Here is a 14772-nt window from a genome sequence, read left to right on the forward strand (position 1 = left end):
GTTGGTCTTAAACTTGCAATTCTCCTGCCTCAGCCTGATAATTAACTGGGATTACAGGTATGCAACAGTCCACCTGGCCCACTGGAAGCTTTTTATAGAAATTTCTGATATTGTCTCTTTTTATCTCCTATTGAAGGGAAAAAATATATATATATAAATAAATCCAATATTTTTACTCCCATAAATATAAGAAACAAAAAAAAGATAAAAATAAATGCAGTGTCCTCAGTATCCTCAGAACCTAGAGCTAAAATTCCTGTTTAGAAGTCATTGGGAAGCTAAATTTCCTTGTGAAGGTACAGGTCTATAGTAAGACAAAAAATCAGACAATAACATGTTTTTTTCCACAGAGTGTGAAGAATTTGGTGCTTTGCCTAAGAGTCCCTGTTTTGGAGGATTGTGCTAAATTCTTCAATTCTTAAGGTACCCCAGGCAAGTAGGTGTCATTATTCCCGCTTTATAGATGAAGAAACTGAGGATAGGTTAGGAAACATGCTCAAGGTCCCACAGCTAGAAGTGGTAAGCATGAAATTTCTTTTTCCTGCATCTGTTATTTTATTTATTATTGCAGTCTGCCTCTTAAGGGTATACCTGGGCCAATATAATTTTCTTCTCCTGTAGAGAAACAACCTCTGTACCTCAGTATCTATGTAGACAGAGTGTGTACTCACACACACACACACAACATATATATTTTGGGGGGAGTGGGGGAAGGTACCCGGGATTGAACTCAGGAGCACCTGACACTACGCCACATCCCCAGCCCTATTTTGTATTTTTATTTATAGACAGAGTCTCACTGAGTTGCTTAGTGCCTTGCTTTTGCTGAGGTTGGCTTTGAACTCCCAATCCTCCTCTCCAAGCCTCCTAAATTGCTGGGATTACAGGTATGTGCCACTGCGCTCAGCAACAGCATATATTTTTTAAAAAGTTCTAAAGTGTATTGAACTCAAGTTCTGTTTTGCATATATACCTGCAATCAGTAGTGCCAATGAGACATTGCTGCCTGATGTACTAATGCCCTTCTTATGTTGGTGTGGCCACAGCTGAGCCCACAGAAGCAGTCAGGCAGAGATTGAGCCCAGGAAAAGGAGGCTGGCAAATGAGGTCCATGTCAGCTGCCCTCAAGATGGAACACTTCCTAGTCTAAGAGATCCAGGGACACTTTTGAAACTGGACCACTGTTCCTAGGACTATAGGCCAAAACCAATCTGATAAAGTTGGCATTATGACCATTCACATTTTACACATGAGAAAACAGAGAGAAAGGGGTCTGCATAAGGTCACTGAACTAATGAATAGTACATCTGGGATTCAACCCACATCTTTCTGATTCAAAATAGGAACTCTTGGGTCTATTCTTTGCACAGCAAATGGTCTTGGAATCCATTCACCAAATGCCAGCATTTGCCTTTCAAATGCACAGCATCCAACTGAAGATCAAGGGGCACAAAACTTTTCTCAGGTCAGAACACCTGAGCATCTTTACCTGTGGCCATCTATAAGTGCAGATGTGCAGACAGAAACAGTAGTTCCACATTAATTGGGGATCAGGTGCGTCCCAGCTTTATTCTTTGACATCAGAAATTCATTAGATAGAGTATCATTTCATTCTTTCAGTGTTTTGCTTGCTTATAAAAAATGAAAGGGCAATAATCCTTAGTTATTGTCAATTTCTGACTCCCCCTCATTTTTGAACTGAGTTACACATACTTTTTTAAAAGGCATCCTTGGATGCAGTGTAATAGAATATACTAGATTATGAAGCACTTAAGGATCTTAATGACTTTTGACCCGTCTTTCTATCCTTCGACTGGTGTGGTATGTGTCTGACAAAGAGTCAGAACCCTCGCCCTACCCCCTACCCCCCGGCAAATTTGTGTATAAGAAATACATACATGTATACATGCAATCAGTAACTTCGAAGTGTGGTAAAACTAAGAGGCAGGACAGGGAGTTAAATTTTGTTTCAAAGAATAATGAGGTTCACCAGGAATGGCCATCATATGTTGGTTCCTTATAATGTTCCTGGTGCCATGCTAAAATTGTCCATGGATTATATGACTCTGTTCTCCACAACAGCACACATGGGAGGTAATATTGCTATGTTTATCTTACAGGTTGGGAAGCTGAAGCAGAAGAGGATAATTAACTTGACCACAGACTCAGAGGTCTTAAGTGGTAGAAGTGGGCTTTCACTAGAAGTCACTGTAGTCCAGAGAGCACAGGCATCATCACTTTCCCAACCTGCCTTTAAATGGCAGACACATAACACTTCCATTTCTCTTGACAAATAACTCATTGTGCATTCACTCACTGGTTCAGCATATTTTGGGGGTATGTTTTTGCCCCGGGTATTACTACTAGGCCCTAGGAATACAAAGAAGAAGAACATCCTTCCTCAACAACAATGTCCCTTTTCTGATGAACAACTATTCCAATCAGGATATAATGTGAATTTTCACAGGCTTAAGAGATACCACAGACACGTGGATGACCTATTTTACATATTAAGTTATGAAAGTTACATAATAACATCTGTACAGTAATTGGGACCTGCCCACAGTGTCTGAGGAGGACAAGGAAAGAATAGTATGCTCAACCTGATGGGGGGGAAGGAACAAAGGGGACATGTCATGGAAGAAAGGCGGCAGTTTTTCTTAGCAGTTCCAAATCTAAAATATATATGCACTGCAACTACAGGTCACACAGTTTGTGTGATAATATAAAATCATTCTCTAATAATCTTCCAATAGAGTGGTAGCAAACTTTGTGAAGAGTTAACAAATATTATAGGCTCTGCAGACATATAGCTTCTGTCACAACTATTCAACTCTGAGTGTTTTACAAGCAGTCATAGGGAATACACAAGTGAATGGTTATGACTATGTTCCAATAAAACTTTATTTATATATGCAGGTCACAAGCTGAATTTGACCCATGGACCACAGTTTGCTGATGCCTGTTCCAGTATAAAAACTATCATCCGTGTCAGTAGTGATAGTTTCAGTCTCCTCTGAATTCATTACCTACGTGGTCAGCAGTATTTGTTGGTGCAAAAGTCTTGGGAAGTCAAATTGGCTTCTGATCCTAGCATGCAACTTGCTTAATTATGACTAATACCTCCCATCTTTATTTGAGAGAAAAACGTTCTGGAAATGGGCAGATGGTGTTGCTATGGAGTCTTCAACATCCTTCTCAGCTGCAGATATAACTACACAGGTTGCAGGCTGAAAATGATCAGCCAACTGACTTCCTAGGAAAATATTTAAAACACAGAAATATTCTGCAGATGGGAAGTTCAGATCCATGCTTGATTTTCTAAAATAAAGAGTCCTGTTAGCAAAAGGGAAGTCAAGGGCCCTAGTTCTTGAGATCTAGGAAATCAGTAAAACTAGCAAGAGCACAAAAAAGTGAAAGCACACAAACGAAGATGCATTTAAGGCTCATGATGACCTCTTGACTCCAGAACCTATGAAATCTGCTATCCAAACAGATAAGACATATGACTTTCTGTTTGCAAAATGACTCTAGACTGTGACTGCAACTAGTTACAGAGAAGCAGCTATTTTTTTTTTCTGAGATTGTAAAAATCTCCTCTTAATGTCCTGATTTCCAAAGGTTTCCAACCAAAAAAGAAAATGTTTAAGAAAACACACAGTTATCTCTCACTGACCCAGGAGTAAAGTGCAAGGTTTGACCCCACACTGATTCTTCTGTAAACTGGTATGATTCTAAGGGAGATGATTCTTTTCCTGTCTATTCCACTTAGCACATGCTCCAGCAGATTGGAAGAGCTGTAGGAATGCAGAAGTTAATAAAATCAAGTTGCGATCCATGAGGACCTCTGCATCAGCATGATATTTATCATTTTAAGACGCTACTAATCAGGGATGATATCCCTGGATTTTAGATTGGCATTAGATGTCTGTGGCACATGGGAAGATACAGTGAAGGGAGGAAAATTGTGGAACTTGGCAGCAGAAGAGTAACAAGGAAAGACGTACTGGAGCTAAATACTGGGGTACCGGGAGTCTAGAAAACCAAAGAAACGATAAATTCAAGAAAGTGAATGTTCAAGGAGAGAAAGATAATTAAAATTATATGGGGAATTTTGGTGACATAATCATGGGAAATTTGATATTGTAAGGGTTTCTTTCTCTGCTAGGAAATAAAGTAAGATACAACTGGGTTTAGCTTATTTGGAGGAAGGCAAATGAGTTTATGGATTCTGATTCGGGGCCATCTCTGCTAACTGATTTTTTTTTTTCTATACTGGGAATTTTTCTTAGCTAACAGGTATTCAAGTCACTGTTAAGACAATCAAAGAAGCTTTTTGAGATGTGATGATTGACTCAAAAAAAATAGGAATTTTCAGGCAGAAATTTCTTTCAGGGAAAAACCATAGAGGAATGAAAAGACTGTAAAAAAGTTTTGCCAACAATGGCATTAAAAGACAAATAACACCAGTAAAAAAATCTTAGGTTAAGCTCCCTTAGGTGCTTAACCAAAGGGAGACAAAAAATACACCGAAAAATTGCAAGACACTACTAAAATAAGTTAAAAATCTAAATAGATGGAAAAGGCATCTTGTGTTCTTTGGTTGTGACATTTATTGTTGTTAGAATGGAAATATCCTCAAATTTGAGCTACAGATTCAATGAGATCTGATCAAAATTCTAGCTGTCACTCAGAAATGGAGAGTAGATCTTAAAAAATTCATATAGAAGGATAAAGAGTCCCAAATAGTCGACACAACCTTAAAAAGATAAGGATTTTCTCATTTGGAGCCCTTGTACTTTCCGGTTTCAAACTTTACTATAAAACTACAAGGGTGGTTTGACATAAAAATAGAAATACAGAATAATGGAACAAAATTTAGACTCTAGAAATGAATTGGTATAATTATGGTCAACTGATTTTCAGCAAGGGTGTCAAATCCACAACTTTTTCAACAGATGGTGCTGGGACAGCTGGATAGCTACATGTCAAAGAATGAATCTGGCTCCTTACCCAACATAGCATACAAAAAACTCAAAATGGATTGAAGATAAATAGAGGAGCTAAAACTCTACCACTTGTACAGGGAGACATAGGTATGAATCTGTGTGACCCTGGATTAGACAACCTTTTAGATATAACCCAAATCACAAGCAATCCAAAGAAGACTTGACTTTGGTCAAAAATAAAAGTATTTGCATAGCAAAGGTCACCATCAAGAAAGTGAAAAAAACAAGCCACAGAATGAACATCAATACTGGCAGAGCATGTATCAGATGAGTGTGTAGTGTACAGAACACAGATGGAACTCACACGAGTGAACAATAAGATAGCAAATAGCCAATTAAAATGTGAACAAAGGACTTGAATAAATATCTCTCTAAAGAAGAAGGAGGGTCAAAAAGTGGCTAAGAAGATAATAGTCATTATAATATGAAAACCATAATGAGATACAAGATCACACTCGTTATCACGGCTAGAGTAGTAAACTTGAAGCGTTGATGAGATCATGGATCAACTGGAAATCTCATATACTGCTGGTGGAAAAAAGGTGCAGCTAGTGTGGAAAATACTTTGGTGTTTCCTCAAAAAGTTAAACATATAATTATTATATGACTCAGCAATTGTACTCCCAGGCATGTAATACAGACCATTGAAAATATGTCCACATGCATTCCTATCAGCCTCATTGATAGTAGCCCAGAGAAACAACCACCTAATTGCCCACTGACTGATGAATGAATAAGCAAGACGAGATATGTCCAAACTGTGGAATATTTAATCTAGCCATAAAAAGCAATAAAGCACTGAATCTGCTCCAACATTTCCAGGAACAGAGTATGCTAAAAGGTTAAGTCAGATGCAAAAAAAGCCATGTATTGTGTAATTCCATCTATGTGAAATGTCCAGAATAGATCCACAGAGATGGAAAGCAGAGGAGTGGCTGCCAGGGTTTGGAAGGAGCAGGGAATGCAGGGTGGTTGCTGATGAGGGTGGAATTTCTTTGGGGGTGATGGTAATTTTCTGAAATTGGATAGCAGCGGTGGTCATACAATATAATAAGTCTATTACAAGGCAATAAAGTGTACTTTTTCAAAAGTATATTTCATGTAATATGAATTAATTTCAATAAAAAAAGGAATAATGAAGGAATAATAATAATGATGTGCCTGGGCTAGTGTTCCAGTGGGTAAAATCAGGGGAACATGTTCCAAGTGTGGCAGGTGACAAGTGATTTAATGGCATGCAAAGGAAGAAAGGCATCTGATAACTCAGTACCCTTTAAGGTGGAATGAACTAAAGATGAAACGAGGTTTGAGAAGGACTTAAATCAATGGATGAAACAGGATTCTGAAAAACATCTAAAAGTATTTTGGCTGATGACACAAAGAGAAGACAGATGTGCCTACTATAAAGCAACCCATGCTGTTTTTATTGCTATTATTATCATTAATCATACGCTTACTATCTCAGAGAGAAGTAAGAGGTGAAGTAACTCAGGGTGACTGCAAGAGGTTATTTTTATTTTCTAACGAACTGATCCTTATTCTTTGAGTAGGTAGCTTTCCTCCATCCACAAGGACTCCCAATGCCTTTGTACTTATTTGTACCACTGTACATACAGATACAGCTAAAGAAGTCTTCTGTTTGAACCTGGACCTAATAAAAGATGAATGAACAATAGATGTATGCTTGCTGCAAAGCATTTCAAAACAGAAATGCAGAATGATAATCCTACTGAGGCTGGGATGGCCAACCTGATCCACAATACCAACACATCCCCGCTGTGCCAAGGGCAGGTATTACCAACTGATAACTGCTCACTTTCTCTAAGGTTCAGATTTAGTTTTAAATTCCCTCTTAACACAGCACCCTAGGCACGTGGGATGAATCTATCTTGGTTGCCACGAAGAGGAAACCTACTTGCACACTGTCCTACAGACACGCGCCTTGATGTTATCAGAGGAAGTGGAGAGGGAGAGGCGGGCTAGAGAGAGGCATGTGTCTGGTGTCTGTGGCATGAGCTCCGAGTTCTAGCTGACTCCCCATATTGGAATGACAAATGTCTAGAGGGAGAGATTCTGCTTATAGGTCTCCATGCTGTGGACAAAGGCCTGGGCTGTGCGTAACAGATACCATGCTTTAAAACGTCCAATCAAAAGCTACTTGTGTGAGTGATGATGTTAATGGAAAATAAACAAGAACTCCATTCTGTGACATTTTTGTCAGGTCTTTGAGGAACAGGGGGAAACTGATGGAAGCTAGAAGAAAAAAAAAGACTATAAGAAATCATGGAATGGGAATATCATGAAAAAGATGATTTCTCTTGAAGGGGTGGGTCATGGGGTACATTACCAAGTATTATGTTGAGATTGCTATAGACACTGAGAGGTATGTCATTGGAATGGAAGTCACTGCCTGGGTTAAGCTAACACACGTAGAGAAAAGCAGAATCATGCATGGGTTTTTCTTTCCTTCCTTTCTTTTCTTGTCCTTTCCCCTCTTTCTTTCTCTCATTCAATAATTTGTACCACGTGCCAGGCACTGTTTTTAGCATGAAAGGTACAGAAAAACCCCTGCCCTCTTCCCCACGAACAAGTGCATTTGAGGAGAGCAAGGACGGACACAATGGACTGTGGCATTGAGAGAATGAGAATCTGGAAGATCAGAGAAGAGGATCCAGAGACGGAAATAGTGTGTGTGTGTGTGTGTGTGTGTGTGTGTGTGTGTGTGTAAGAGCTATGATTGGACATATATAAAAATGAGTAAGTGAATATGTCCATTGGGGATATATACATAGAACACAATAAAAAAGAATATATGTTGGAAATGGCACAGAAAAGATGCTCTAAAATCATGGCAAATTTGGCAGAGATCTGGAGGAAGTGAAGGGATGATACAGGGGAACCTCGGCTTCAAACTTTCCAGATAGCAAGAAGCTCAAAGACCCTGAGGTTGGATAATGTGTCTTGTTAGAGAAGTTGGGGGCTAAAGAATAGATGGTGCGAGTGTGAGGACAATATCAGAAAAGATCTGGGAGCAGGATCCCGTTTGGCTATGAAGAATGCATCTGACAGCTGAGTACACAGAGGACAACTAGATGAACAGCAAGTAGGTGGAGGAACATGGACACTAAACAAGATGCCCCTCCTAGAAAATGCAAGAAAAGAAGGTGCAAAGGACAAAGGCAGAAAGCAGTGACAATTGAGGTGTCACATTTGTGTAGCATGTTCTAAGTCCTTCAATATCTCATTTAAAATGTGTTGTGCCCTGAGTTCTTTAATTTCTATTTGCTAAACACATGAGCTTCTTTAGATTGCAGAGGAAGAAAGTTTCCCAGCAGATCCTAGTTTGAGCCTTGACTCAGAGGTAACCACAAGCCAGGAGAGGGGACTTGGAAAGAGGAAATCTAATATTGATGCTTTATTTCAAACGACTCATCCACAACTGAAGCCACTTCTCTGCACGAGCAAATGAATAAAATTGAGTCATAAACCTCCCTTTACTGACTCCAGGAGCAAGAGGCTTGGTGATGTATCTGTGGACAGAGGCATGGGAGGATAAATCAATGGACAGAAAGCCAGCTCTCACAGCTGTGCCAGCAGGTTCCAGACTGGTAGTGTACGAGCAGCAGTAACTGCTGTGAGAAGTGGTTGGGAGGATGCAAAGCCATCCTATGGCTCATCACAGAACATAGGCAGGAAGCAATTAACCCCGCAGAGGCAGCAGCACCTCTTCCCTGTGCTCATAGCTGGAGAATGCTTATCCTAGACCACACATTTCCTCACCTGTGCACAAGCAAATCCTCCCCATTCCTTCTAGCCAAGAGCAAACTCTACTTCCTGCCCCAACGTTTTGCGCATCTACTCAGAAAAGAAATACAACATGTCTATACAGTCAGCCCTCTGTATCAAGGTCTGCATTCTCAAGTGCAACCAACCATGGAGTGAAATATTTGGGGAAAAAATTATATCTGTACTGAACTTGAAGTCATCATTTACTAAGTGATACAGTAGAGCAACTGCTTATATAGCATTTATGTTATATTAGGTATCATAAGTCACCTACAAATAATTTAAGACTATTAGAGGATGTGCCTAGGTTATATGCAAACACTACAGCATTTTATATAGAGGACTAGAGCATTTGTGGATTTTCATATCTGTGGAAGTTTCTAGAATTAATCCCCCATAAATTTTTAGGGCCAACTGTATTTCTTGTAACATCTGTGTCATTTGAAACCTTGGGATGAGGTTATGGGAAGCAACACATTGGCGAGGCAATGAGTTGTGAGAGAGCCTTCCTACAATCTTGGATTTTCTTCTTTTTAGCTGTGTACATCAGTTTTTTTCTTCAGTTTTCTGTACCTCAGTTGCTCCATATGTGAAACTGGAATAATGTTAGAAACCTCATGAAGAAGTATGTGAAACATATGGAATAGTGCCTACCTTATAGCATGGATTCAATTATTTTAGGTATACTTTTTCTGAGGCCAAGGGTTATCTGTTTTCTCATTTCACTCGCCAATGGGAGAGTCAATTTTTTTGATGGCAGTGACTACTTCTTGGTCCAACTCAGAAGAAGAATTACTTAGGGGAAAGACTTTGGACACCATAATTATACAGACACAAATCAGAATTTCAGTCCCATAGCCTAAACTCATTTAGTGAGTTTAGGCAGTGACTCAGAAAGCCAAGAGGTTTGAAAGCCTATTAACGAACATGCAGCATTTGAATGAAATACTAAGAACCAAATAACTAAAGAAAAACTTATGCCATAATTAACAGCAGATGCAATGAACAGGCCTGGGGGAAAGGGAGCAGAGTTACTGAGAAAATAACACATGTATCCAGCTAGCATACTCATCTCTAGCCCACTTGCTGGAGAAGAACCCACCCCAGGAAAATGCAAAGTCCTTCTAGGTCCCCACCCTCTCACATCAGAGTTTGCATGAGCACCCAGCTAAGTCTCTGCCCTGCATCTACTAGGCATTTAACAAATGTGGGCTTGATACAATGGGTATATATTTGTAGCCAAGTATGCTAAGAGGCAGGATACTATTTTAAATAGATTTATACAATCCAAGGCTGTAAAACCCCACATGTACATCTAGGCTGACAGTCCAAGCTCATCTGGTTTGATGAGGGGAACGCTCTACTTCTTGTTTTATTGTAAAATCCCGTGAGACAGTTACTATCCTTCAGCACCAAGCTGTGATCAAAGATGATAATACACCTTCAGCAAGATGACACCATATCTAAATCATTACAGAATGGTGAAAATCTGAAAAAATACTGGAGGTATTTCCTAGATGTAGGTTGATCTTTTTTTTTTCAATTTGGGAGTAAAAATAATTGAATTTTGCCTTTTGACAGAGGGAAGGGAATGGGGTAGTAGAAAGGAAGGGATGGCTTGAGCAACTGTTGAAAATTTTTATAGATAAACAGTATCTTACACAGCCCAGGAATGAGCTAGATTTCAAAGTGCTGTGAGGTTTATCTGGAAATGAACATTTTTAGAGCACTTCTTAATGTCCTGTAAAAGGATGCCCTGAGTAATCATTTCCTCCTGCAAGATCAGAGGCCTTCCATGTTCCTCTCCCTCCTGCTTTGGTAAGTGCTTTCACTTCTTCCAGGTCAAAAACAACTGTCCCCCCACCATCACCAAAGTCTCTGCACTAATGCTTTGGGATGTCCACACCTCAGTGCTCACATGTCCTGCCTTTGGAGTCTTTCCAGTGTTATGAGGAGTGTCCATTTTCTCAATTGCACAATCAAGGGAAATAGCTCACAGGAAGAAAAATGATATGGCTAAGACCTTGCCCTCAGCAAGTGGAGTACTCACCTATTTAGAACCAAGACCAATGTTCTCCAACCATGACTTAATTACCAATATCCAATTTCCCCCAAGATCATCTTTTTGCTCTTCATCTTTCCTCAGCATATTCTTCATTCATGTGCTTTCAATTTGTATGAGCTAACTTGTATTGGAATTTCCCAGTTTATCTGGATGATGTTCAGCTTAAGAAGCAACAGGTACTGAACTGACTCTATTCCCTACTTGTCTGATTGATGCTTTCCCTTCCCAAGATTGTACAGGGGATACTCAATATCTACTCTACAAAACTGATCTTATTTATTTTGCCAGTTGGAAGGATTAGGGATGAGAGTGAGGTACTCAGTCATTTTGAGTCAGTAGCACATAAAAAAAGATTTCTGGAAAGGCAACGTGTCCAGCCTTCAGAGAACCAGGCTGTTTGTCTACTCCTGGACGTACTTCAGGAAACAGCTGCTCACACCTGCTGTGATAAACATCTTATAACATCAAGGGGCATCAGCCTGATGCTATGGGTGACAGACCCAAAGCCCAGAATGAGTCTGAATCCATGATGGCACTGTATACTACCCAACCACCCCAATCCAGAGTCTAAATTGCGTTAAGACCACTGATCAAGTGAGAGTAGATTCCTTTCTTGTTCAAGCCAGGTGAAGTCTGTAGGTATGATACTTGCATCAGAAAAACATCAAACTGACAAGTCTTTCAGTCATACAGGCCTGAGTCCGCTAAGCCAGTTTCTAGTTATCCCAGTGGTTTAGTGATGCAAAAACCCTCTCAACATTGCCTCCATCTTTTGGCACAGTGATTTCTAGTTTTCAAAATATCTCTGGGATAGTAATTTTTTGACCAAGGTGAAAGGTATTTGTCTGCTAAGGGATACTTGGGAAGCTCTGGGATATTTTTTTGGTTGTCAAAATTAGGGGTGCTGTGGGAGTCTAGTGAGTAGAGGCCCAGGATACTGCTGAATCTCCACAATGCACAGAACATTCTCCACAACAGAGTTATCCAGCCCAAACAAAATAGTGCCAAGGTTAAAAACTTGCTCTGGAAGGACCCAATGATGCTGGTAATTAAAATGACCTCTGTAGAGGGGAAATGGGTATCTGAGGTAGACAGGTCACAAAAACAAATATAACTACTTTAAAATAAGCAATTCAATTAATTATATAGGGAGAAATTTTTAAACCAAAGAACTGGGATACATATGTAGTTTTCCTTATTTGAAATCCAATATATTTATTCTTACATGCCAAAGCCTCACTATATCCAGTTACCTTCCCTTTCCTGGGATTACATCAGGGTCTCCTACTGATTTTGCTGCACAGCTTGCTCTCCACTGCAACTCATTTCCACCAAATTATGTTTTTTGTTTGTTTTTTTATGATAGTTGCTTGGTTCATTGTAGCCCGTCAAGATGTTTTTCCTGTATTTGGTCCCATTCCTGCTCATTCCATTTTTATTCCTACCTGCCATCATATTTAACACACTTTCAAGGTCTAGAAAACATTTAGGTTTTTTTTCCATAAAAATGAAAAAAAATCTCCAATCATCTTAACCAATGTTTTTATCTATGTTAATCACGTTGAGCATTTAGTGCCATGGATTGCAATGAAACAAAAATAATCTGAAAAATCACTCAGTATTAGATTTCTCTCAGTTGTTCAAGTCCCCAGTGAAGACCAAATAAATATTTTATATTGTTCTTGCATGGTCCATAGAATTTATTATAATAGTAGGTGAACATGTGTTTAAAATACCAGCTAATGAATCACACATGTGAACACATACACATCTGCACACCTCCTGTCCCTTAGGTAAGATTAATTTAACTAAGGGGCAGAGGAGAACAAGGAAGAGTGATTTCCCAACACTTCAATCCTATTCTTCAAATAAATCATAATGCCTCTTCTCATGGTACAGAGAATTATACCATCTATTCCTGAATTTCCTAAATGTGTCCCATGAGATTTTAACCATTATTTCAAAATCAAACATTCCACAGTCATCTAAATTTAACAATGAGTTAAATATAGTTGAACACATTTCTTAATTGCAAAGTGTCTCCAAATACACTAATGCTAGTATCCAAGAGGAAGACTGAGTGTGCCAAATGTACGTCCCCAGACATTTTCGAGGGATATTCATTTTTGACAGATAGTTTTAGACATACTGATCTAGACAAATGCTTCCATTTTTCAAATGAAGAAACAGACACCCACAGGACACATGGGATAGTTAGTCACAGAACCTCTTGGCTAAAGCCAGGTTTTCCTGCTATGGAATTGTTAAATCACGTCAATTATTTTCTGTTCTCCATGTTATTTGAATGTCCCCAAAATGGGGCTTCCCCCTGACATCCACATACTGCTTCCATTTCCAAATCCAGTGTGATAAGCTGAGCATGTGTGATATCAGTTTGCTGGAACAAAACTGAAGGCTCAGAAAAGCTTAGTATATCTGTGCCAGCCATGGAAGCTGTTTCGAAGCAAGGACCCCGACGCTCCAATTCACGCCAGTCTTACAAAGTTCCCTTCCACTATAGTGCTAGGAATTAATTTGGATGGTGGGAAGCATAACAACATAATCCACAGCCCCTCCATATTAAGCTTCAACATACAGAAGCCTTATTTTATTATAAAATATCTAATTTTGTGCCACAAACATTGAAATAAAAAAAAATTCCCAGCTAGAGTTGTCTAGCCAATCTCTTTACTGAAAAGAAAAGAAACTGGCATGATGACAGAGACCAAATATCCAAATTAGTGACAGCAGTGACTGGTCACTCAGTCAAAAGGCCCTTAGTCATCCCCCCACCTGCCATATTCCCATATTAGTTGTGTGACCTGAGTAAGCCACTCAACATTAATAAGTTGTTTTTCTTCCTAAAAAATGGGCCTTGCTAGGATTAAGGGAGTGACTGTGTGATGAATCTAATAGCATCAATGACAGTAGTAATTATCATACTAAATATATATATATATATATATATATAATATTGCTATTTACCGTTGTCCATGCCAACCACTTCTTTTTACTCCTTTTTTAAAATAAAGGCTACTTTTTACCTTCTTGGCCAAGGACAAACCATCCTGACCTTTATTTGTGTTTCAGTAGCCCATTTAGCACAGTGAATACACCAACATTGCATTTATTTCAAACTTGGAAGCAAAACTCACATGTCTTCATGAATCAAATGATAAAGACCGGTGATGCCTAGGATAGATGGGAATATCCATATGTGCTTAAAGTCCCCCAAATTCAACTTTCTGAAGACACTAGGATGACAAGTCCAATGCACATGAGGCCTCTTGTAGGGACTAAATTTGACATGCTATTGAATGCTGAACAAGCCATCTTATCTTTCACTCTCTATAACTGTGTTTCTTTTAAAATGTTTTTATTAGCACATTATAATTATTCATATTCATGAGGTTCATTTTGACATATTCATATATGAACATACATAATTTGCTCTAATTCATTCACCAGTACTTCCCTTTTCCCTCCTCTCCTACCTCTGTTCCTTCTCCTATATTCTCTGTTCTTCCTTCTACTCGGTTACATGTGTATATTTTTCATTAATGAATTATAATTATACATAAAAGTGGGATTTATTATAATAGAGTCATACATTCATATAGCATAATGTAATTGATTTTATTCCCCAGTTTTCTTCTGATTTTTTAAATGTTTGTATTAGTACATTATAGCTATAAATAGTAATGGGGTTCATTTTGACATAATTAATCACACATGCATGAAATATAACTTTCTCCATCTTAATCCCCAGAATCTCCTCTCTCCCTTCTCTTCTCACCCCTCATTACTCCTCTTCTATTTTTTCTGGACTTCCCTCATCTATTTATTGTTATAAATTAGTACTTTATAGCTATACACAGAGGTAGAATTCACCACAGTACATTCATAGAAGCA

At 38.9% G+C, this 14772-nt stretch overlaps 1 protein-coding gene across 2 annotated transcripts in view; it reads right to left on the reverse strand.

Moving 5' to 3' along the window:
• The window catches only part of Sgcd (sarcoglycan delta), a 386812-nt gene that overhangs the window by 170889 nt on the left and 201151 nt on the right, over nt 1–14772 (reverse strand). The window lies entirely within an intron of this gene.

This window comes from Marmota flaviventris, chromosome 5 (assembly GCF_047511675.1).
Source record: "Marmota flaviventris isolate mMarFla1 chromosome 5, mMarFla1.hap1, whole genome shotgun sequence".
Classification (NCBI taxonomy): domain Eukaryota; kingdom Metazoa; phylum Chordata; class Mammalia; order Rodentia; family Sciuridae; genus Marmota; species Marmota flaviventris.